Source organism: Equus caballus, chromosome 1 (genome assembly GCF_041296265.1).
Source record: "Equus caballus isolate H_3958 breed thoroughbred chromosome 1, TB-T2T, whole genome shotgun sequence".
NCBI classification, from domain to species: Eukaryota; Metazoa; Chordata; class Mammalia; order Perissodactyla; family Equidae; genus Equus; species Equus caballus.
The window spans coordinates 133,194,709-133,217,304 of NC_091684.1; the positions used below are offsets into that span (position 1 = coordinate 133,194,709).

General features: G+C 53.2%; 1 protein-coding gene across 1 annotated transcript in view; it reads left to right on the top strand.

Moving 5' to 3' along the window:
• HCN4 (hyperpolarization activated cyclic nucleotide gated potassium channel 4) overlaps positions 1 to 22,596 on the top strand; it is a 42,994-nt gene that overhangs the window by 1,850 nt on the left and 18,548 nt on the right. The gene's annotated exons all lie outside the window — the stretch shown is intronic.

Genomic DNA, 22,596 nt, shown 5'->3' on the forward strand with positions numbered 1-22,596 from the left:
TGAAGTTGGGATCAGGGATGTCCCTACCCTAGTCAAGATTTGGGGTCCCCCAGCAGCTCCCTGGGCTTTCCTGATACACAGGATTGAAGTGGGGGTCTGGAAAATGTTTCACCCTTTTGAGCTGGGTTTAATTCTTTCTCTCTCTCTGGGCCCTGCCCCCTGTTTAGCTCCTATCCCTGCCTACCCTGCTTGTCTGCCAATATAAATGAGCATTTTGCCAATCCAGAACCCTCTTCGCAAACTCCAGGGAAGCTAGGTTTGTAATGAGAGCAAAGCCATCTTCCATCCAATGAGAGAGATTTCTCGTGCTGGGAGCAACCAGTCAGGCAACACTCGATGGCTTAAAATAGGTGGTGAAGAGAGGGCCCCCCCTTTTATTTTTTTGAGGGACTGCTCTTCCTAATGTTAATATCCAGGGTTCCCATTCCCAGAGAGTGTGGGAGGTCAGAGGATAGGCTAAACAGACAGCCATGGTCTTCAAGCTGTGTGAGCAAATGTGGGACCCTCCCATCAGAAACTGGGACTGGTTCCCAAGTGCCAGGTTCCTAAAGTGTGGCCTCCCCTCTGGTCAGTACCCCCTCAGATCTCAGCTTGAGCTAGGGAGGAATGGGCAGGAGCAGTGTCTCCTGCACCCCGCTGGGTGTCCTAGGCTCTCCTCCTCCCTCTGAACCCCCTGGTGGTGGTGGCAGGTAGGCTGTGCCAGTATCAATCACTTGAGGTTGTTGAGGGGCCCTCCCTTCCCTTGCTCAGCTCCCCGCTGTCTTGTTGTCTGAAAGCCTCTGTTCAGGGTTCTCATCATCAACCCCATCGCCTAGGGTTGGGGGAGCTGCAAGGGGCCAACTCCAGGCATGCTTAGCCTCCATTGACAACGGGCATTGACTGAACACCTTCTGCCAACTGGGCCTTGCCTTCCCAGGCTTCCCTTCGCCTGGATGGTTAAGGACTAGGACTGGGCTGATTGCATCAATGGGAACCTCCCCGCCTTCCTGCTCTTCCTCTGCCCATCTTGGCATGTCTGTCTGCAGTCCCCCTGATGCAGAATCTCCCACTAACTGCAGGCTGCCTGGGACATGGTGGGGAGGGAGGGTGATGGGGATAGGGAGGGGTGGATGCAGCAGGATTGATAAACAGGCAACAGGAAAAGGGTCAGTCCAGCCTTTGAATTTGGGTTTGTGCAATAAGCAACAGGGACTGGTAGCTGAAAGCACATGTCCTCTGCGCACAGCCTTCTAGCTGCCTGGTGCTGGGTGGGGTGTAAAGAAAGACATCTAAGAAAGACCATCTGTGTGCGTCTGGAGGGGCAGTGGTCATGCCTCTCCTACACCCATGCCAGAATAGCTGGTCTCATCTTCACAAGGTCAAAGAGGCAGGGGCCTGGCTAAGTCTTCTAAGCTTAGAAAACCCATCGCTCAACCCTGCCACCTGGCCACCCCCACCCCACCGCCCAGCACCCCAAACCTCAGTCCCTTGAGTTTCAGCCACTGGTCTTGAGCCTCTATATGGAGCCAAACCCTACTGCCCAGCTCAGGCTTCACAAGAGCTTCTGCAAGCATTGCTCAGGCCAGTCGAGGATTTATTCATCATTTTGACGGGCAGGAAGCATTGATCCAGCAGAATTGGTTTAATAAAGAATCACCAGCAAACCATGATAGATTGAGTTTGCGGTTTGGAGTTCAGGGCTCACTGTCACCAGCTGCTTCCGGCATCTCCTGTCCCTGGGGGAGGAACGTTGGGTGCCTTTTCCAGGGGCTGGAGTGGGCTGTGCTCTGAGGTACCCTCATAACCTGGGCCATGTCTAAGAATAGGTTTGGCTATCTCTGCTTCTCCTCACCCCTCCATCCCCCACCGCTCTGCCCACTGTGCCCTGGCTGCCGCCTCCCCCCACTATGTCCCAGCCACCCCCATGGCTCCTCCAGGCTCCACGGGCTCATCTGGCCTCCCCTCCCCTCCCACTCCCCATTTGCCTTTTGAAACTTATATTTAAGGTTTGGTGAGGGAGGAGGCCAGGACGTACAGCCCCTTGGGATGTTGCGCCCCAGGATCCAGCCCAAGGCTGGTTGGGCTCTTGGGTCCTGGGCGGTTCCTTCCTTTCATATGAGCCATGTCCTGGAACCTGAGCTTGGAGGTGGGAACTTGGAACAAATAAAACATGGTGTCTGCATGATCCTGTTTTTCCAAGAGGAGAGAAAGGGAAAGAAAAGGAGTGGGAACCCTGAGTGAAGGTGGACCTGGTTTTGTTCCCAGAAGCTGGTCAGGCTTTCAAGTGTCAGGCTCAGGTGTGTGGGCCTGGGTGTGTGTATGTCTAGGTGTCTCTCTGAGTAGGTGTCTTGGGGCTGTGTGGATAGACATGGAGGTTGGCAGGAAGTCCCTGTGTGTGATGTCAGTTCTGGGGCTACTCTTGTGCCCCAAACTCTAGCTTGGCCTTGAGAGTGGAGGCAGGCAGAAGCTTGGCCCTGCTCGTTCCTCTGCCCCTTCCCTCTCCTAGCCTGAGACATCTAAATCTGTGAGGAAGGGGAGGGAAGGGAGGGTCCTAAAGGGTCCTTTCCTTGGGGCAGAAACAGCTGAGCTCTGAAATCGTGGAAACTGAGCCAATGGCCTGGTAAATTCCAAGGGTGGCTTAAAACTGACTTCCTTTGCTGGTCCCTGGCCCCAGAAACTGCCACTGCCCACCTCACATCACCTGCCCAGCCCTATCTGCTATGGGGCCCTGCTTGGGTTATGAGCCTTCTCTGAGCCTAGTTTTCCAACCTAGAAAAATGAGGATCCTGTAGCCTATCTCCATGTCAGACACACTGTACAGCTGTGGTCATCCCGTGGAGGTGAGAAGCTCCAGTGCACCCTCAGAGACCACTGTCCAGACTGCCCCTGCCCTCACTGCCCTTAGTCCTGGGTGGACCAGAGGGGCCTCTGTCCTTGACTCAGACCAGTGGTTCTGAACCTGCGTCAGAGACCTAACTGAGAACCTGCTGGAAACTATTGAGTCTCTATCCAGAAAGATACACGTACGTCTAGACACACGCAATATGACACTCAATTTCTGGGGTCTGTGGACCCCCTAAGTTGAAGCCCATCTAGGTTGTGAGCCCCACTGTAGGCCATCCCAGAAGAGCATCCTGGCCTGGTAGGAGCAGGGTGCAAGCCTCCTAGAGCCGTCTTCCCTGGGGCCCTCTGTACTCTGAGGCTTGGGCCTCCTGTTGCCAGCAGGATGAAAATGAAGATGCAGGGCAGAGTTAGATGTCTGAAGAAGGAAGGCTGCTCTGCTCGGGGACTCGTTACTTGTCTGTTTCCTGAGTCTCACTCCCATCGCTCTCCCTTTTGACTGTGAGAAGGACTGTTCAGGTGGGAGGTGGTAAGGAGGAAGGTGGCAGCCTGGCTCTAGGTCGGGGGTTCTGAGGCCCCTTCTTGGGTGGGCCTTCCTGGGGGCCATGGCCCAGGAATGCTGCTTCTGCTGTCAGCGTGGAAAGCCAGGCCAAAAGGAGCTGCAGCCTCGGGCGGCAGCGCCAGGGGAGGGGGAAGGGCGCCTTGGTGCAGAGGGGAATTCCAAGGTGAGCTGCCTGGGCGGTGCTGGCGGCTGGCACATTGGGCAGCAGGGTTCTCCAGTGATGAGGACGTGCTCCACTGATAAGACTGGGGCTGGTGGAGGGTGTGCTGTGAAGGCCAGCACCCAGCTCGGGTCTGAGGTGCGCTCGGGATGCCCAGTGCCCAGAAACCTGCTGCGGCCATCGAAAGGCTTCAGTTCCTGGTCTGGCTGCTACATGATGAGGCTGGGGGCTTCTTCCCTGCCGGACCCTGCCCCATTTGTTCCCTTAGCTGCTGTGAGGTGTGAGGCTTTGGGCCTGTCAGGTGGCCTGCCTTGCACAGTGCTGGGCTGACTGCCTGTCCATCTGCCCTCCTCTTCCATGCTTTAGGGCTTCCAGTTCTTCTGGGATGCCCTCTCAGGCCACCGCGGCCACCATCACCTGTCTCTCCTTCCCTGACCACCTTATGATGTTTGGATGGAGCTCTATGTTTGTTATAATACGGTGCTTCTCACACTGTCATGTCATCCAACTCACCTGGGGATCTTGTTAAGATACAGCTTCTGACTTACTAGGTCTGGGGTGGGCTCTGAGACTCTGCATTTCTGATAAGCTCTCAGGTGATGCCGGTGCCGCTGGTGCCCAACTCAGAACCAGGCTTGGATTACTGTGGTTCAGATGGTGTGTTTGTTCCATGCTCAGCTCTGTGTTCTCCCCGTGGCCTCTGGCACTGAGCACGGCAGGGTGTAGTCTGTGAACTGGGCTGTGCAGCCCTCAACACAGAGGTCGGCGGCAAACTTGGGGTTGTCAGATGCATGGCCTTCCTCCCTTCCTCCGCTGCTGCTTGGACTCTGCTGGCCCTGGATGCTGGCGCTTGGGGTGGGGTGAACATGGGGAGACCAGGTGGCCAGAGGGCCCTCATTAATCCACCCTGTCCCATTGCTTTGGCAGCTTCTCTCCCATTCAAAAGGCCAGAGGGGCGGGCCTGGCTGGAGGAGAAGGGGCAGGGAGTGCAGTGACTGCTGTGCTGCAATGAGATTTCTGGGAAGGAACAGATGTTGTTGGTGAGAGAGTCCAGAGGTGCCAGGGCAGGAGAGCCGCTGTGAGGTGGCTCTGACAGTGGCTGGCTGGGAGGAGGACAGAGGCATCCAGTAAGAGCAGCTGCCTTGGCACCTTGAGCTGGTGGTGGTGGTGGGGGGGGGGTGTCTGAATCTTAACGCCCCTTCCCCTGCACCAGACCATGCCTAGCAATCTCCCCTGGGGACTGGGCTTGGCTCCCACCCCAGAAGGCACCAGTCTACATACAGATGACAGGACTGACGAGTGTCATAGCAGCCTGAGTGGCCCTTGTGCCTGCCGTAACACTGTCTACCACGAGGGAATTCACCCAGAGCAGAAGGTCCAACCCCAGTCTCCAGGGGGCCTTGTCATATAACTGAGGAGGCACCCAGCTCCAGCACACACACTCCTTGGCTCAAGGGCTCTTACAAAGCTGCTACTGCCAGTTGCTAATTAATAGAAGGGCTGCCGAGGCCGGCCAGGCAGTCCTGCTTGGGCCCAGGGGATGTTGAAGAATCCACATTTCCCAGCCAGAGCGGGCTGTGGGGAGGGCAGGGGCATTGCCTTGGCTTCGGAGAGGATGTTCTTTGCCAACCAGGCTTATAGTGAGAAAGCATTGCCAGGGCCCTGGAAATCCATGATCCCAAAGCCTAGGAGGCCACTCAGAGACACTCTATCATCAGCATCTAGCATCAGAACTGCAGTGGGAGGCAACAAAGAGAGGTGGTGAGCTCCCGGTCACTGAGGGTGCTCAAGATGAGACAGCAGTACTTAGGCCAGAGGTTGCTAAGCAGCATCCTGTGGATCAGATGCAGTACCTAGATGTGTTCTGTTTGGCCAGCATAGTGTGTGATAACAAATCTGAGACAATATTTTAAAATGGAAAGATGTAACATAAAAATGTGGCTTTTGGGCTTCTCTTGAAAAATTGGAAACTCTGGTGGGTCTGGCCCCATGTTCCTGCCCGCAGCAGGGAGCTGGAGCAGACTAGAGGCTGCCCCCTTTAAACTGGCTTTTGCTGTCCTCTTGCCCACAGTCTCCACCTGTCCCTAAGGTCTCTATCCTACACCCAGCCATGTCACTCATGCACACTTAGCTGCCTGATCACTGTAGGCTTCTGAGTTTATAACTCCAGACTCTTACCAGTAGAGACGAAAGCCAGGTGGGTTCCCAGATCAATAACGACCATTTATGTGCTACCTACCGCGTGCCAGACTGTGCCAGGAGCTTTGTATTATTTACATACATTTACAAATGAAATGTGTTTCATTTCCTCTTCATAGTGGCCTGAAAAACAGATTCTGTTATTCCCAGTTTACAGATAAGGAAACTGAGGCTCTGATGTGGAAAAAAAAGATTTGCTCCAAATCACACAGCTATGAAGTACCAGTACTGGAATTTGAACCTGGTCTCTAGGACTCTAAACTCATACTTCCCTCCTTCTCTCTCTTCCTTCCTTCTTCTTCTTCTTTTTTTCTTAGCTTTAAAAAGTTAAATTACAAAAGTAGTTCAAGAGAACATTTGGGGCCGGCCTGGTGGCGCAGGGGTTAAATGCGCACATTCCCCTTTGGTGGCCCGGGGTTCGTCAGTCCGGATCCCGGGTGTGGACATGGCACCGCTTGGCATGCCATGCTGTGCTAGGTGTCCCACATATAAAGTAGAGGAAGATGGGCACAGATGTTAGCTCAGGGCCAGTCTTCCTCAGCAAAAAGAGGAGGATTGGCAGCAGATGTTAGCTCAGGGCTGATCTTCCTCAAAAAAAAAAAAAAAGAGAGAACATTCTCCTGAGAATGCATATGTTGCAGATAATGTTTGACCACACATTAGCTCGGAGGAGGGGCTGGGAGGGGTGGGGCCCAGCTGGCACAAAATTTAACAGGTCTCAGAAAACCAGATCCAGACAGGCCTTAGCAAGCTCCTGGCCTAAAGCCTTTATTTTATAGGCAGGGATCAGAGGACCAGAGAGGGTAAGTGACTGGCCCAAGGTCACAGAATAAGTCCGTGTCAGAGATGAAACCTGAACCCAAGGGGGTTATGTAACATCTGGCTGCAAAGGTTTTCAAGCTCCGCAGTCGACCCTGAGACCCCAGCTAGAGGGTGTCCAGGGAAGGCTTGTCCTGAGTGATCTTGTTGCTGAAGCTGTTTCTTGTCTCACCAGCCCTAAACCTGAATTTTGGGGTGATAGGTATCTTCAGAGTCCCATCTTATAAGCTTAGCCAATGAGAAGGGAGCCATTCTGTATCTGAAGACGCGGCGTCTGCAGGCTGAGACAGCCCTGTCCTAACCCCTGCTCTGGGGCTGCTGCTCCTGGGGATGCCAGATCAAAAGGTTTGTCCCCTGCTCCTCCCCTGGCAGGTCCTGACTGGTGTAGAGACCTTTGGGATCTGGGAACCGCATCCAGATGCCACTGGTGCACCTGATCCTCCATAGGAGTGATTAGGGTTCAAAGGGGACGGGGATAAGTAGCCAGTGGTAATGTATTCTCTCCACCAGAGAAATAGGTGGTCATGTGGTCTCTTCATTACATCCTGCAGGGAAGTGAGAAAGTGGAGTCAGTCTGTGGTTTAGGGCTGTGTGTGTGACCAGGGTCAGGGCTCAGGGTGTGAGCAGGCTTGGGGTTCAGTGTATGACCAGGATCAGAGCTCAGTGTGTATTCAGGATTAGAGTTCAGCCTGGGACCAAGATAAGGCCTTGGTCTGAGGTCAGGAACTGGAGTCTTTGAACAAAGCCTTTGAGCCAAGCCCAGTGCCTCCCTGAGGTAGCAGGCCTTGGGACAGGGGGGGCATGTTGTGCCCCCCCGCCCGTGGAAGCCCTCCTTTCCTTTAAGCTTCCTGAGCTCCTACACCTCTTAGCATCTGTGCCAGCTGCCACTGGTCCTCTCTGGGAGGTAAAGTACAAATTATAAATAAACAATAGTGCCACTGCTACCGAGGCAGAGACACCAAATCTCACACGTGACCACTCCCCGCCCCGCTCTGCTCTCTCATTGTTTGGGGCTGGTGTCTGTCTGCCCAGTCAGGCAGCCAGCTTGTGGTTCCTGCAGAGTGGTGCTCGGGGCTGGACAGAGAGGTGTGCTGGCTTGATAGAGGGACTCCCTCCTGCTCCCCACTGCCCCCCAGCTCTGGGCTCCCACAAACTGCGGAGCAAGCAGCGGGGCCCCCAGGTCTGCTCATGGCAACTGCCTGATAATTGGCTGCTCATGGTTTTGTCTGTCTAAGCATTTACCCATGTGGGTGGACATGTTATGTCTGCGTGAACAAGGCTCTCAGAAATTAATACATAACACGGGGCTGGCTGATACGTCGTCTTCTGGGCTTGGAGAGGGGCAGGCTGAGGGTGTCTTGTCCTCAGGAGACCAGATGTTCCATTGCAAGACTGTTTGCACCCATTATGGAGTATGGGGGTCACTCCTCACCTGACAAAGAGGATAGTAGAATTTCAGTTCCTCTTGGGGTCCCTGCGTCTTATTTAGGGGAGGGCAGACAAGAGATAGACCAATATGGATTGATGGTCAGGGAAGGCTTCCTGAAGGAGTAGATCTGAGCTGGATCTGGTGGAGAGAGAGCCGTTCTGCACACTTTCTTGGAAGCAGGTGTCTGGGAGCTTGAGCCAAGGGGCCGCCTGGCGGGGTGGGTGTTGGCAGGCACCGAGGGCAGGTTACTCAGCATCTGTCTCTTTGGACCTGCAGTCCTTAAGCTCTGCCCTTCACCCTCAAGGATTCGGACCCCACTGTCCCGGGTCTTGCCCCTGATGCTGCCTGAGTATGTGTGGATATGTTTGTGGGTGTGTTTGTGTCTCTCTCTGGCCTGTCACCCAGGGTCCTTGCAGCCCAGGGAAGTTCTCCCGGGCCCTGGCCCCAGCTGCACAAGCTCTGAGGAGACTCCCTTCTCCTGCTGTACTAGGCCTGGAAGGCAGGTGTTGCTGCTGCAATAATGTCACTGAGCCTGTGGCCTGAAGCCCAGAAGTAATTACCCTGCAGTTCCCTGTTGCAGGCTGGAGCAGCCCCTGTCAATGATTAACGTGAGTCTCCAGCCACTTGACGCCAAAGCCAGCCATAGGCTTCTCCCACCTACAGTTTGTCAGAAGAGACAGGGCACTGTTCCCTTCCCCAGGGATAGGAAAGACCCTCAGGCCCACAGGTCTCATCAAGGCCATTGGCACCTTTTATAAGAAATGTAGTTCAGCAGGAGAGACTGCAGCTGGGGCCTGTCTGTGCAGCATCAGGGCTGGCCCACCCGGAGCCCTGGGTCCTCTCCTCCTGAGCTTTCCTGGCTTGTAACTGCCCACACCTCCCACACTGAGTTTGCCCTCCTGACCCTCATCCTGTTCTGCTGTGTGACCTCAGCAAAGTCTTTTCCTCCCTCAGTGTCCAGGGTCAGGGCTCGGTCTGAGGCTGAGAAGAGAGCAAAGCTAATTGGCCAAATAGGTATTGAACCCGTAATCCTGACCCCATTAGTACAAATTGAGCCAGCGGGGCAGGGACAGCGCTGCCGACCAGCAGCGCTGATGAGAATCTCCCGCCCTCTCTCCGGAGCTACCGCCGAGGCCCAGCCAGTCATGATCCTGGGTTTTGCAGCCCCTGTGCTCCTGGAGCAGGTCGGGGACTCCTTACCCTTCCTTCTGCTGAGGTGCCGCCAGCCTTTAGTCCTGGGGAACGGGGCCGGGGGCTCCCCAGCGTGTTGTGTGGCAATGGCGCCATCTGTGAGGCCCCTCATTAGATCATGCCCCCCGTGAGAGTGGAGATGGGCTTTCTTTTCTTTGCTTCCTGGGCAAAGAGCCCCAACCATTTTCCCCTGCCACCTCTCCCAGGGGGCAGTTGTCCCCTCCTGGAAGCTCAGAGCTGGCCTCAGGAGAGTTCAGATGTGAGGGTCCGTGGAGACTGCAGGCCACACGGGATGACTGCGGTCAGAGGAGTGCCCAGGGGCAGGCCAGCAGGACCATTGACTTGGGAATTGGCAGGGAAAGGCAACAAGCTGTTTATCCTGTCCCGGAGGCTCTGGGGAGTCGCTCCACTGCTTCTGGGCACAGAGCCGTCAGGGCCAGCCATGAGTAAGAGACCGCTGAAGGCCCGGCTCTGCCCCGCCTAGCTGTGTGGACTGAGACCTCACCTCCCTGGGTCTTGCTTTCCTCATCTGAAAATGGAACTGGAGAGGGCGTGGGGTGTAGCAAGACTGCAAAGCTGAAATTGTGTCCGCCTGGAAGCTTTATACAATGACGAATTCCTGGGCCTCCTTGGGTGAGGCCCTGGCAGGTATATTTTGGGGGACACCCAGGTGATTCTCCTTCCGTTTCTTTCGGAGCCAGTGAGCCGGGCACCCCTCAGGCCCCTTCCGCATGAACAGTCTGCGAGTTCTCTGACTGCCCGCATTTGCCTTAGCCCTTCACTGCTCCCCAGGGCCTGGGCATGAAATGCCGACTCCCCAGCCTGGCCTCCAAGCCCATTTGTGATGAGTCCTTCTCCAGGGAGCCGTTCCCCTTTTCTCCCTTGCATGTTGTTAGCAATCAGAATCGTAAAACACTGGGGCTGGCGGGACCCTAGGGAACATGGCCCTTGCTCAGCACCCTTGTCAGGCTATGTTTTCCTGGCAGGAAGGCGGAGGAGGCAGGTCCAGCACCTGTCCTCAGAGCTCAGACATCTCCAGGGGACCCCTTCCCACCAAGAAAGGGAACACACAGCCCCTCCCAGGGTCCGTCTCCGGCTCCCTTCGCTGGGGCAGCCCTTCCACGGTGTCCTCTGTAGCCCCGTCCATCCCAGTGCTGCTTGGCCGTAGGCAGTTCTGCCCAAATCTGCCCGTTTCCTCCTTCATGCTGGCGCACCTTCCTGCAGAGTAGGTGAGCTCTCCTACCTAATTTCCACTGAGGTCACGCTCACGTGCTACTCCACAGCAATATTCTATTTTTGCTCCATTCTCTTGAGTAGGGAGAGTCGTGTTTGAGCTGCCTTTGTTTCCTGTAAGCGGGACAGAGAAGTTCTCCAACTGCTAGTTCCCTCCCCAATTTTCCCCAAATAGTCTTGTCAGTTGAGTGAAGCTCAGAAAGGTTAGGCAGCTAGCTTGAGGGGACACAGCATCCTGGCAGTTCTCGGCGCTATAGAACAGATGACCCCTGTTGTACACTTTGTGGGGGGGGGGGGGGTGGGTGAGGGCATGCAATGTGTGTTTGTGCACATGCTCTTACACTAGTGTGTCTCGGTGAGTGCACAGATTTAATGTCTCCAGAAGAGGTCTCAGCCCATCAAAGAAGCAATGGGTTGATATCTTGGTGTTCCTTATGGCCAGGTCTCTGCTCAGCTGTGCTGTTGAGAAGGTGCAGTCACAATTCCTTCCCCAAGGAACTCTCTCCCTCTGCAACCTTCATGGCTCCCTATGTCCCCAGAAGAGTCCTGACTACTCAATCTGGCATTCAAGATGCTGCCATCTTCTCTAGTACTAGAGACCCAATACTGGGTCTGAGATGTGCGCTCTTCTCTCAGCGAGCTTTCCATCTGGCCAGCTGCCCTTGCCTGGCCTCGTTAGCCTCTGCACTGCAGAGATTCATGGAATCGGTGTGTCCTTAGAGATTGTCTAGCTCCATCCTCTTGTTGTACCAATGGGGACACTAAGGAAGGGACTGTGAGAGGCAGGGGCTTGTTCAAGGTCACATAGCAAGGTAGAGGTGGAGATGGGACTAGAACCCGAGACTTCTAGGCCCCTGGCCTTGATTCCTTCTGCCACGTGGCATGGACCTCCTTCTGCAACTACAGCGCTGACCTCCCTAACCAGTGGACCCGCTTAGGCCCCCTCCTTTTCAGGACTTTAGTACCCACCAGGCCGTACTGCCTCTGCCAGAGAGGAAGGGCTCCTTGAAGCGGGACCAGTCCACACACCTCAGGATGCCCATAGCCCTCAGGCCAGGACCTGCATCTTAGTGGTCACAAGAATAATGATGATGATGATGATAATGGTCAGCATGCACTGAGTATGTACACCACATAGCGCATTATAAATATCATCTCATCGAATTCTCTCAGAATCCTGTGAGGTGGGATTAATGTTCTCATTTTGCACATGAGAAGACAGGCTCAGAGAGGTTAGGTGATTTGTCCAAAGCCACACAGCCAGGTATTCAAACACTAGAGTGCCTAACCGCTGTACCGTCTGCTATAACCTGGCTACTCAGAGTGTGGTCCCTGGACCAGCAGCCTGGGCACAATACAGATGTCAGCCCCCAGCCCACACATAGTGAACTCGAGTCTGCCCCTTGGTAAGCTCCCCTGGTGATGTGTGTGCATCTCACAGTCTGGGAAGCACTGTGCAGTGGGATTGGAAGAGCACAGAGGGGAAGGGAAGATTCAGTCAGTTACAGCCCTCAGACAGCTCACCTTCTCCTTGGCAAGAGGCTCTCATTGTATAACGGGAGGCTAGGCCCCCAGCCCAGGACCCGGAGGGGCTTTGGAGGAGGCAGAGGTAAAGGGTCATCTTGTTTGGATCTTCAAACACAGAAACAAAAACAAATTTTGTTCCTCAGGTAATTGGTAATTGTTGTAGAAACATTAGAATATAAAGATACACCAAAATCCAAACAACCCACCCATAAACCAAACGCCAGATGCCCTTGGCTCTGAGTCTGTTTCAGAGGCAGCCCCAGGCGGCAGAGGGAGGCTACCTGGGAGCCCTGTGATTCTGAGTCAGAGATTTTGAGGTGGGTTAAAAATAGAGCCCTAGTGGCCAGGTGGGGGTGGGGGGAAGAGAGCAACTCCTCTACTGTAGGGAGGAGACCCTGGGGTCAGGGAGGAGCGGCAGGGGAGGTGGGGCCAGGGGGAGGGGGCAGGGTGGGGTTGAGGGGTGGATTCCCCTCAGAGCCCAGAGTTGAGGGCCCAGCTGGCCCGAGGGAGGCCAGTTTCCAGTCTGGGGAGGGGGCACAGGCGGCAAGGACTCCTGCACCCTCCCCCTCTGCAAGCAGCCAGCGCTCCTACGGCTGCATAAGGGGCAACGGGGCTGGGCAACAGCCCTGCTCAGAGAATGATAAACAGGGGCCTGGACAGGCAGGGGCAGGGAGCCGTTGGTCAAGGCTTCCAAACAGCTTTTATGGTTGTGAGCGAGGGAAGGCAAGGAAGGCGCCCCACGAGTGTGCGCTCCCTCGTGTGTGCTGCGGGCAGGCACTACTCTCCTTGGCCTCTGACGCCCGCCATTCAGAGGGGCCCCCTCTGTCTCCTCACCGTGACCCTCTCCGGCCACAGGCTCTCTCTGACCTCCCCGTCAAGACAGCGCCTTTTCTGCACTGTTCCCCCGGCCACCCAGGAGTTCCCCGAGGACCAGGTGACACACGTTACAGGACTCTTCACAGCGTGGGACACTGGTCATTGGTTAAAGGGGGATTTATTTTTCTGATTATAAAGGTAATATTTGCCCATTATGGGGAATTTAGAAAATATAGAAAAGCGTAATGGAGAAAACAAAAATAGCCCACAATCCCACCACTTTGCAATAATCAGTGTTAACATTTCAGTGTATTCTTTTTTATTTTAACTTTGGCAGTCTTTTTTCCCCCCACTGGCAACAGTCTTTAATCCACTCATCCATTTACCACAAGACAATTTTACGGAGACCCCTCCCTGCCCCCCGGCCGGGCTGTGTGCTCACATCTCAGTAGAGGAAGAGAAATCAGTTACGCTCTTGGGAGGCACGCAGCAGGGCGAAGGCTCACCCTGGACCCACACGGTGGAGGCAGCAGAGCAAGATTCTAGGAGAGTGGAGCTGCCTCCTTCCTTTCAACTCCTTCTCCCAACCCAGCCCGGTCCTTCTGGGTCTCTGGGCTAGGTCTATCTGGGGAGAAGGGAGAATCTCCAAAGTCCCTGCTGAGGGCACACCAGTACCGAGAGAGCATGGTGTGTTCTGCCAACATGGGCCTGCGCCAGTCAGGCTGGAAACACAGTCATGGCCTCAGTTGAAGTCTTTAGCTGTGATGTCCTCCCACCAGTCTTCTCTCTCATCTCACTGTGTCACAGACCCCAACCCCATGCTTCTCCCAGCCTGTCCTTTGTTCACCTACCTTGCCCCTCTTCCACCTCCTCCCCTCCTCTGTGACTTTCCCACCATCAGCTTCAGCACCGGGTGGGGGGCCCCTTTGCTGATGGATGTTGCTGGGAGTCTGGGAGTCTTGGGAGTTTGCAGGGGATAAGTTCTTCCCTGATCATCAGAGGCTGTGAAAGCCTCGAGGGAATGATTTGGGGTCTTAGAGGGCTCCCCATTTCATGTAGCTTCTGCTGGGCCCTCTGCCGCTGAGCCTTTGGTTCCCAAGGCATGCATTCCTTCATTCATTCATTCACTCTGCCGCCATCCAGCCATTCACATATTTTCACCCATTCACATATTTGTTACAACCTATCATGTAAAAGCCACTGTGCCAAGGTCAGAGAGTCAAGTAACCACCAGATAGACAGTGAAATAAGCAATTTCATCATAATGTGACAAATCTATGCTATGGCAGCACGTCCGAGGGGCACCTAGCCAGATTTCTTGGGGTACAAAGAAGGCTTCCCAGGGGAAGTGATGCCTCCTCTGAACCAAGGGGCTTGGGTGGGCAGGAGTGGGAATGAGAGTTCCAGGCAGATGACAGCATGTGGGAAAACCCAGAGTTGAAAGAAAGCACGGCGTGTTTGGGGCACTGAAAGTTGCTGAGTATGTCTGGAGCAGAGTGTATGAGGGGAGGCATAGTGAGACTTGAGGCAGAAGGAGGCCAAATCCAGATCAGGAAGGGCTGTGGGGACCACAGTGAGGAACTTGGATTTGAGCTGGGAGCGTGGAAGGACTTTGGGCTTGGCAAAGTATGGAGAGTGGGTTGATGAGAGGATGCAGACCCCACCCTGGACTCTGAGGTATGTGGGGTCCTGGGAGAGGCCAGAGCCCAGTTCGGAAGCTGCTGGAGTAGGCCAGGTGGTGAGTTGATAGGATTCGTTGGATCCCACATGATTGAGTGGTGGTAGGTGAGGGAGGTGGATGAGTTGAGGATAACTCCCAGGTTTCTAGATTAAGCATTTGGGTGGCTGGTGGTACCACGTGCTGGAAGCACAAGAGTTTGTGGGAGAGGCTGGTTAAGTTAAATCTGGATATGTCAAGAATGAGGTTCCCATGGGACATCCAGGTGTAGATGTGTAGTCAGCAAGTGAACACATGGGTGTGGAGCATGAGAGAGAGGACTGGTTTGAAAGGCAGCAGAATAATGAAGCTGTGGGAGTTGGTGAGGTCACCCAGGGAGAGTGTATAGAAGGAGAAGAGGTGAGGGCCCAGAGGAACAGAAACATTTAAAGGTCACGCAGAGGAAGAGGAGCCCCTCCAATGGAAGGGAAAGGAGAGCCAGAGAGCACGGAGAAAAGACGGCGAGGTGGGGGAGCGTGTTTTGGCAGAATGGTCCACAGTGTCAGATGATGCTGAGGGTCATGAAGGAAATGGACTGGAAAGTGTCCGTTGGGTTTTGCAGCAGGGTGTGCATTTGCGATGTTGCTGAAGGATTGAGAGGAGTATTGGGGATGGAAATGGAAACGAGAGAGTGGGGACAGTGACACGTCTTTCAGGAAGCTTGGTTCTGAGGGGAGAAGAGATAACACACTGGGGATTTGGGGAGTGATTTTATTTTGTAAGTGTAGGGAGCTTAAAAGAAAAAGCTGATGGTTAAGGACTGGCAGAGAGGGAAATTGAAGACATAGATGAGAGAGGGGCTAACATATAGATTAAGGTCCCTGGGGAGGAGAAAGGGAATGGTGTCAAGAGGGCAGGTGGAAGAGTCACTGATTCCCTTGTGACTGGAGGAGGGGAAGGGATGAAGGAGAGGCAAGCAAGGTAGGAGTCTAGTGGCAGGAAGAGGAAGGGGACGTTCTGCTGGCTTCTCTTTTCTCTGTGAAGTAGAAGGTGGTGGTATCTGCTGAGAGTGAGCTGGGAAAGTGATGGTTTCAGAGCTTTGAGGAGAAAAGAGATAATTCAGAATAGCTGCTGTGGAGAATGGGAGGGCCAGTTTACCAAGCTCTCCTGGAAGGATAGGCTGGCAGACGGAAGGGCCCAGCTGAATAGGGAAATTGTGATGAGGAAATTGAGGCACAGGAGCTAAGGCACTTGAATTTCTAGTAGGACTGGTCTGAGGGTGTGGGATTTTCTGCCCCCATGTAAACCTGAGAAGGATTGATGATGGCCCTGGGCCAGGGTTGTGATCTTGTGAACTGGGTGCCAGAAGGACAGGGCAAGAGATGTTGATGAGCTGGACCATTGTGTCTGGGGGGAAGTGGGAGGAGGCAGGAGGGTTCTGATGGGAGAATCAGAGGGTTCAGCTGAATAGAGGTTCTTGGGACACTAAAGAATAGACTTAGCACGATTGGATGAGAGCTGGAAGGAAAGGTTAGAGAGAGAAAGAGCATTGCTCATCTGAGATTAGAGATGGAACAAATGGAGATGGAGACATGGTCCAGAGTATGCTGTTGCAATGGACGACTGACGTGGAGTCATTAGAGTCAGGGCTTTAAGCCGCTGAGGGGCTGGGTGATGATATGGAGTAGAAGTCACCCAGGATGATGGCAGAAATTTAAGTGGAATGGAAGGTTGTGAACCGGATGCCAGCATCACCAAGATCCCTGAGGGTGGGAGATGGATGCAGGAAAGGTGACCAGGAAATGACAGGATACTCAAAGGATCTTGTAGACATTGCTACCACAGGCAGGAAGTGGCATCAGTGTGGAGCAGGAGGATGCTGACCCCACCGTATGTGGGGTTTGGGAGAGTGACGTCCTTAGGACACAAATAAGGTTCACTTAAGGGAAGAAGTGTAGAGGTCAGGGAGTGAAGAAGTAGGATGAAGATGCCATGGAAGAGAGCATAGGAGAGAGGTTTGGGAGGGAGCGGAGGAGAAGGAGAAGGCACAGAGTTTGGGAGAGAGAAAATACTACTAGCCAGATTTATATTTCTGTCGAGTGGTTAGAAGAGGGACTCTGGAGTCAGGCTGTTTGGGTTTAAATTCTTGACCCCCTATATATAGCAAATTTCTCAACTTCTTGTGCCTCAGTCTCCTCATTTGTAAAACGAGCATAATTATAGTGTCTACTTCCTAGAGTTTTTATGAAGATTCAGTGAGATTAAATGTTGACCGCTATCCTCCACCATTCTCAGTGTGTTCATTATCACCTTCGGCAGTTATCTGGGCTGGGCCTGGAAAACCAAGAGATAGATCAAGAGTGGAGAGGGCATCTCCCAGCTCCCATCCCTATCTCAGAAACCAAGACTCCTGGATTCTTGGGTTCTATCATTTGTTGGGCAGCTGGAAGGAGAGTTAGGTGGTACCTGATGAAAGAGGCAGGATGTGACAACTGCTACCATAGACACACAGCATAGTTAGGCAGAATTCATGGAGGAGGAAGAGGCAGTTGAACTGGGCCTTAGATGAGGGAAAGGATTTCAAAAGATGGGGGTTCAGGAGGCAGGGTGGTTCTCAGGATGTGGATGGAGATGGCGCCAGGGGTTAGGTGTCCTGATGGCTACTGTGAAGGAAGCAGGAGAGAGAAGAGGGAAGGTGGGGGGTGGGGGTGCTGGGGATCCCAGACCAAGGAGCTTGAACTTTCTTAGTCCTCAGGGGTCACCCAAAGGGCTCAGGCAAGGGGTGATGTAATCATAATGTTTGGAAAGATAATCCAGAGATCATACGACTTGGAAGGAAAGAGAGTGGAGGCTGGAAACCAGATAAGCTACAGGGGCAAGAGTCCAGGTGAGGAGCAGTGAGGAACTGATCTAGGACAGAACAATCAGGGACAGATTCAGAAACCATCATAGAAGATGCTAGACAAGATGTGGTCCCTGCCTGGGGGGCCTACAGGGGTGAGTGGGAAGAAAGAGAAAGCAGCCAAGGATGGCTTTGAGGTTTGAGCCCAGGTGATTGTGATGCTGACTGTGCCATTCAGCTTTAAGGAGGAAGATGCTGAGTTCAGCCTTGGACTTGGGTGTAGGAGCCAGAAGGCTCTCCAGGTGGCAGGTGGGAATGCAGGTCTGCTGTCTGAGTGGGAGCCATCTTCACAGAGGGAGGGGTTAAAAGATGGGGCCCTAGTTGTGTCACTCACCTGGGAGAAAGCGTGGGGACCCTGGACTGCAGACAGCACTGCAGGAACACAGGCATCTCTGGGACATGGCCCCTTGCCCTCAAGGAGTCTGCAGCATCTGGGAGATCCAAGGCCAGGCTCAGGCTGGGCTGAGGCTCAATCTGTGAGAGGTTGGAGAGGCCCAGAAGAGGTAGCACTTCAGATGAATCTTGAAGGATGGAAAAGATTTTAATGGGCAAAAAAAGGTATTCTCTTTCTTTCAGCTAACAGAAATCTCAGCGGATATCATTTGTCTCAAAATGTATGCAAGTGCGTGTGCAGGAAAGTCTACATGTATGAAAATGGATGTGTGTACAAGGACAAAAAGTAACAGGAGGGCATAAACAAGAGAGTGTACAAAAATGTATTCATGGGTGTGTGAGCACACGCCCATATGTGTGCACGTGGCTGTGTGAGCATATATGCTCAAATGCAAGCATGGTCGTGTATGGACAAGAGGAGGCTGAAGGAGGCCATCCCTGTTCTAGGGCTTTCACTTCTCCTGCCCCCATTTTATCACCCTTTGCGTCCTCTTCAGCCTCCAGGGAAGGAGAGGGCCCTTGGTCTGATCCTGGAGTCTCTGAGTTTAGGCCAGGAGCATCCTTTCTTCTCTTCCCTCAGCAACCTTGAGGCCATAACCTTCCTCTCAGACCAAACCATGAAATGTCCCAAGTATCAGTGTAAAAGGGCTGTTTGGCTTTTTGCTATCCCCAATTCCTTCTGCGTGTGGGATCTTCTCCTCCAAAACTGGTCTATAGGCCACGTCCTCCTGCTGAGAGGCCACCTGCCTACCTGAAAGGACCTGTTGGTCCAGGTAGGAAGCAAGGTCCAGGATTGAGGGAGGCCACGCCTGGGATCCTGGGGCTGAACCTGGGGCATGGCCTCCAGTGCCCAAGTCGTGTCTTCCTGGCTAGGACTTCCTCTCAGCTGAGAAGACACTTGGATGGGGCAGTGGGGGGCGGTGGAGAGGTGAGTCATCTGTTTTTAGAGAGAACAAGGCCTCTAATTCAGGCATGTGCCAACTCCAGCATGTCTGAGTCTGGCTGTCCATTGCTTCCCTGCCAGAGCCTGCTACCTGCCTCCATGGATGCATACCCTGGATGGTGGGATTTAGTCATGAATGATTCTGGGGGCTGTGGGGTGCTAGGGGAGCATGGGGCATCTAGCTTGAGGCTTTAGAAATGTTCCTGTTCCCTCCTCTGTGGACCTTAGTTTTCCCTTTTACAGGATGGGTGCAACTGTGCCCTATTGACTGCTGAGGACCAGGTGCTTTTAATACTTGAAAAGTGCTACTTCCTTCGCCCAGGAAGTGCCTCAGAAGGCCCCACCATCAGGAGGATGCGTCCCCTCGAAACCTCTCTGCAACTCTTTCTCCTCTCTTGTCTCTGGGGCAGGGGTTGCACCTGTTGTTGTAGGCTACCTCCCCAGTGTGATGCACAGGTGCCAGAAGGGCTTGTCCACCTCCCTGCATCCCACCGAGGTGCCTAAAATCCCAAGCGGTCAGGCTCCGAGTCCCACAGACCTCTCTGAATCTAAAGTATGGTCCTCACCAACTGTGTGGTCTTGGGCACATACTTCTCTCTGAGCCTCAGTGTCATCATCTGTAAAATGCAGATAACAGCAGCCACCTTAGTGCTGGTGTGAAGTTAAATGAAGTAATGCATGGAAAGCACAAAGTGTGTGCTCGATACTGTGAAGTGTTCTGGGGTCTTTGTGAATAAAGGCTTTTCAGTCACCAAGGATCCCCTGGTGAAAATGCCCAAGGACGTTAAGTAACCTCTTGAGATGCTTCTGATCACTAGGATTGGGGGAGAGAGGGGCCAGAGAGCTGAGGATGCAGTGGAGAGGCTGTTGCCAACTTCCCCTGGCTGGACCAGCAGAATGGGCCTGGCAGGCGCGCCAGGAGCTGTCCATGGTGCTGAACATCATTTTTTTTTTTTTTTTTGCTTTCACTCCGTTGTGCTTTCAGAAATCTTTGCAGCCGTCTGGCAAAGAGTAAGGAAGGGTAGTCTGTGAGGCCAGAGGCAGCTCCCAAAGCCCAACTCCTCTCACCTCCTCCAGGAGCACTTTCTGGCCTCACCCTTCCGGCCCACCAGGAGTCCACCTTCTCAGATGCCTGGGCTGCTGCCTGGGATGGTTTCTTAAATCATTGCCCAACTTGTCTTCTGTCTAAGCCTTGTTCTCTGACCTTGTCCATCAGCTCCCTGAGGTCAGGGCATCTGTCTGCCAAGGTAAATAGGTTCTGTGGGCTTATTGGGGAATATTGTGGCCCCTGACTTCCACCACTGGCTTTCCCAGAACCATTATAAGTTCCCTTCCACCCCCACTCCCAGTAGATGCTTTGCTTTGGCTCTTCCCTGAAAGATTTCATCTTCCTTCCTCACCTCTTTCCTGTGACTTTGTTGACTTGAATTACTTATTTATTCATTTAATAATATAGGTAGGCATAGGTCAGAGCATTTTACGAATATCAATTCATTCCGTTCTTATAACAATTCTGCTTGTTAGGTACTGTTATGATCTTCATTGAGCAGATGAGGAAACTGAGGCATGGAGAAGTTAATGACTTCCTAGTAATTGATGGAACTAGGAATTGAACCCAGGTTGGCTGGCTTCGAGTGCCTGTGCTTCTTTCTCCCTACCATATTATGCTGCCTTTTGTGTAGCTCTGCCATGCTCAAGGATAATGGTTTGTGGAGAAGTGCCCCAATATTCCGACCCTAGCCCAAATCAGACACTAGAAATATCCCTTAGCATCTGGAAACTCACGATCGAAACAATTAGTCAGAATACAAGGAAATGGATGTTTTTGCCTCATATAATTTGATTTTATGAAGACCACTAAATGCAAACATTTTCCTGTTAATTACTGTCTCAAATTTGGCCTGTAATTGGGGAACTAGAGCTGAGGAGAGTATAGAAACCCGCTGGAGTGGCAGGCTTGCCCGAGTCAGCATTCCTAGCTGCCTTGCACCCACTCTGTTAATTTTAGAAACTTCTTCAGTCTGGGTGTATTATTAGCTTTATGTACAGAGGGCCACAGGGCCCTCAGTGGCCTCTCTATGCCACAGTTTTGTTTTGTTTTGTTTTTCCCAAGAGATTAAATGAAAAGGAACGATGGCCATGTATATATAGGAGTGTTTGCATGCTTTGTGTGTGAATGGGGATACCTGTGTGTGGCATCGAATGAGTGTCTGCAGCTGTCTTTGAATGATATGCATGAGGCTGGGTAGAAAGTGTACACAGCTCGAGAGCACCCCATAGAAGCTGAAACCATTCTCTTGGGGCCCACGAGTCATTAGCGAGGCTGTGCTGTGTTCTGTGTAGGGGGTATGAAGGGTGGGGTAGGTTCTCAGGTCTTAGGGTGAGTTCTCCCCATGGCATAGGGGGATTGGGGCTGGAGAAGGGGTGGTAGGCTGTGGGGCAGGGAAGGAGCTGAAGTTGACCTCTTGGTACCAGCCTTATCCCCATGAGGCTCTGACTAAGGTCCTGTCTTGAAGCCCTGAAGGGCTTGTCTTTCAAAGAAGGTGCCAGAAGCTGCCTTTCCAGAAGCCAGCCTCTCCTGAGCTGTGTGATATGGGACATCTGTCTTGCCCACCTTCAGTGAAGCAGGCTCTGCCCTCTACTTGACTCATGGCACCATTTTGAATCTGACAAAGAAAGCGATTTGCTGTGAAATAATTTTTTTCCCCAAACCCGGAACTTTTCAGGCAGAGGCACTTTGGTTTTGCAGCAGGACCCTCTGAAAACTCAAGGAATGCTTGTCTTTTTGTCTCCTACTCCCTTCCTCCTGGCTTCCCTGCAGTAGAGAACTAAAGATGGCTGAAAAGGTTATTTCTCTTGGGAGAAGACATGCTTATTTCTGCCTGACTTAATACTTTTATCTGTCATTGTGTAACTGTATAAATTAATAGCAGAGGGAAACGGCTCTGCAGTGCAAGTTTTTAGTTTTGAGGCCAGTCCTGGGGTGACTGGTACTTGGGCAGCATTCCTGGTAATGGTTGGTCATCCCTTCTAGACATAGGGTCTGTGCCTACCTGTGCCACCTGCACTCTCCAGAGGGGCCCCTGCTGGGCCAGGTGGGAGATCTGTGAGTTGGCTTTTACTGCCTCACATTTTGTACCCTCTCAGAGGCTTCTCTTTGAGGACCCCTCCTTACCTCCCTCAGGAAGCACTTGCAGTTGCTTTAAGGCCTTAGGAGAAATGATACTGGAAGCCCCCACAGGTCTCACTCCATTGCATTGGGTGCTACCTCACTGGTGCCTGAAATCCTCCCATTAACACTTCCTGCCTTTGAAGATATCACTGCCCTTCCCCACCCCCATGTTAGAATGCAAACCTTTGGGGGACAAAGATGGTCAGACATTTTCTTACTCTTGGGGACAGACTAAAGGGGGACCCCAAAGAATCAGTGTGGATGATGGTCAGATCAGAATTATAGGACTGAGAGTTGAGGTGCTACTCCTCATTGCACAGCGGGGAAACTGATGCCCAGAGCATGGAGGGCACCTGCCTGGTGTCACATAGCTTGTCAGTGACAGAGCTGGGGCTGGATCCTGGACCTCCCGCCTCCCAGGCACCTGCTGTGTGTCTGGACCTCCCTTGCTCTCTGGTCACGGTCTGTGGCATGTCTGCCTGCCATCCTGTCTCAGGCCACAGCTGGCCCTCAGGGAGGATGGAGCAGCCTGGCCTGAGCCTGGGGTGGTGTGGGGGGAACTATTCCTGCCACTAAAACAGCCTCTCACTTCTCTCTGGATGTCATTGTTTGGTTTGCTTTTCAGCCTGACTCACTGGGGCATGGGGATGGGAGTAGGAGGCTTGTCACTGGGGAGCTCACCGAGGGGCACGCAGAAGGTATCCTTAGTGAAGGAAGAGCCTCTTTCTGTGCCCATCTCCACATCTTGCCCGGGTACCCATGTGCCTATCTCC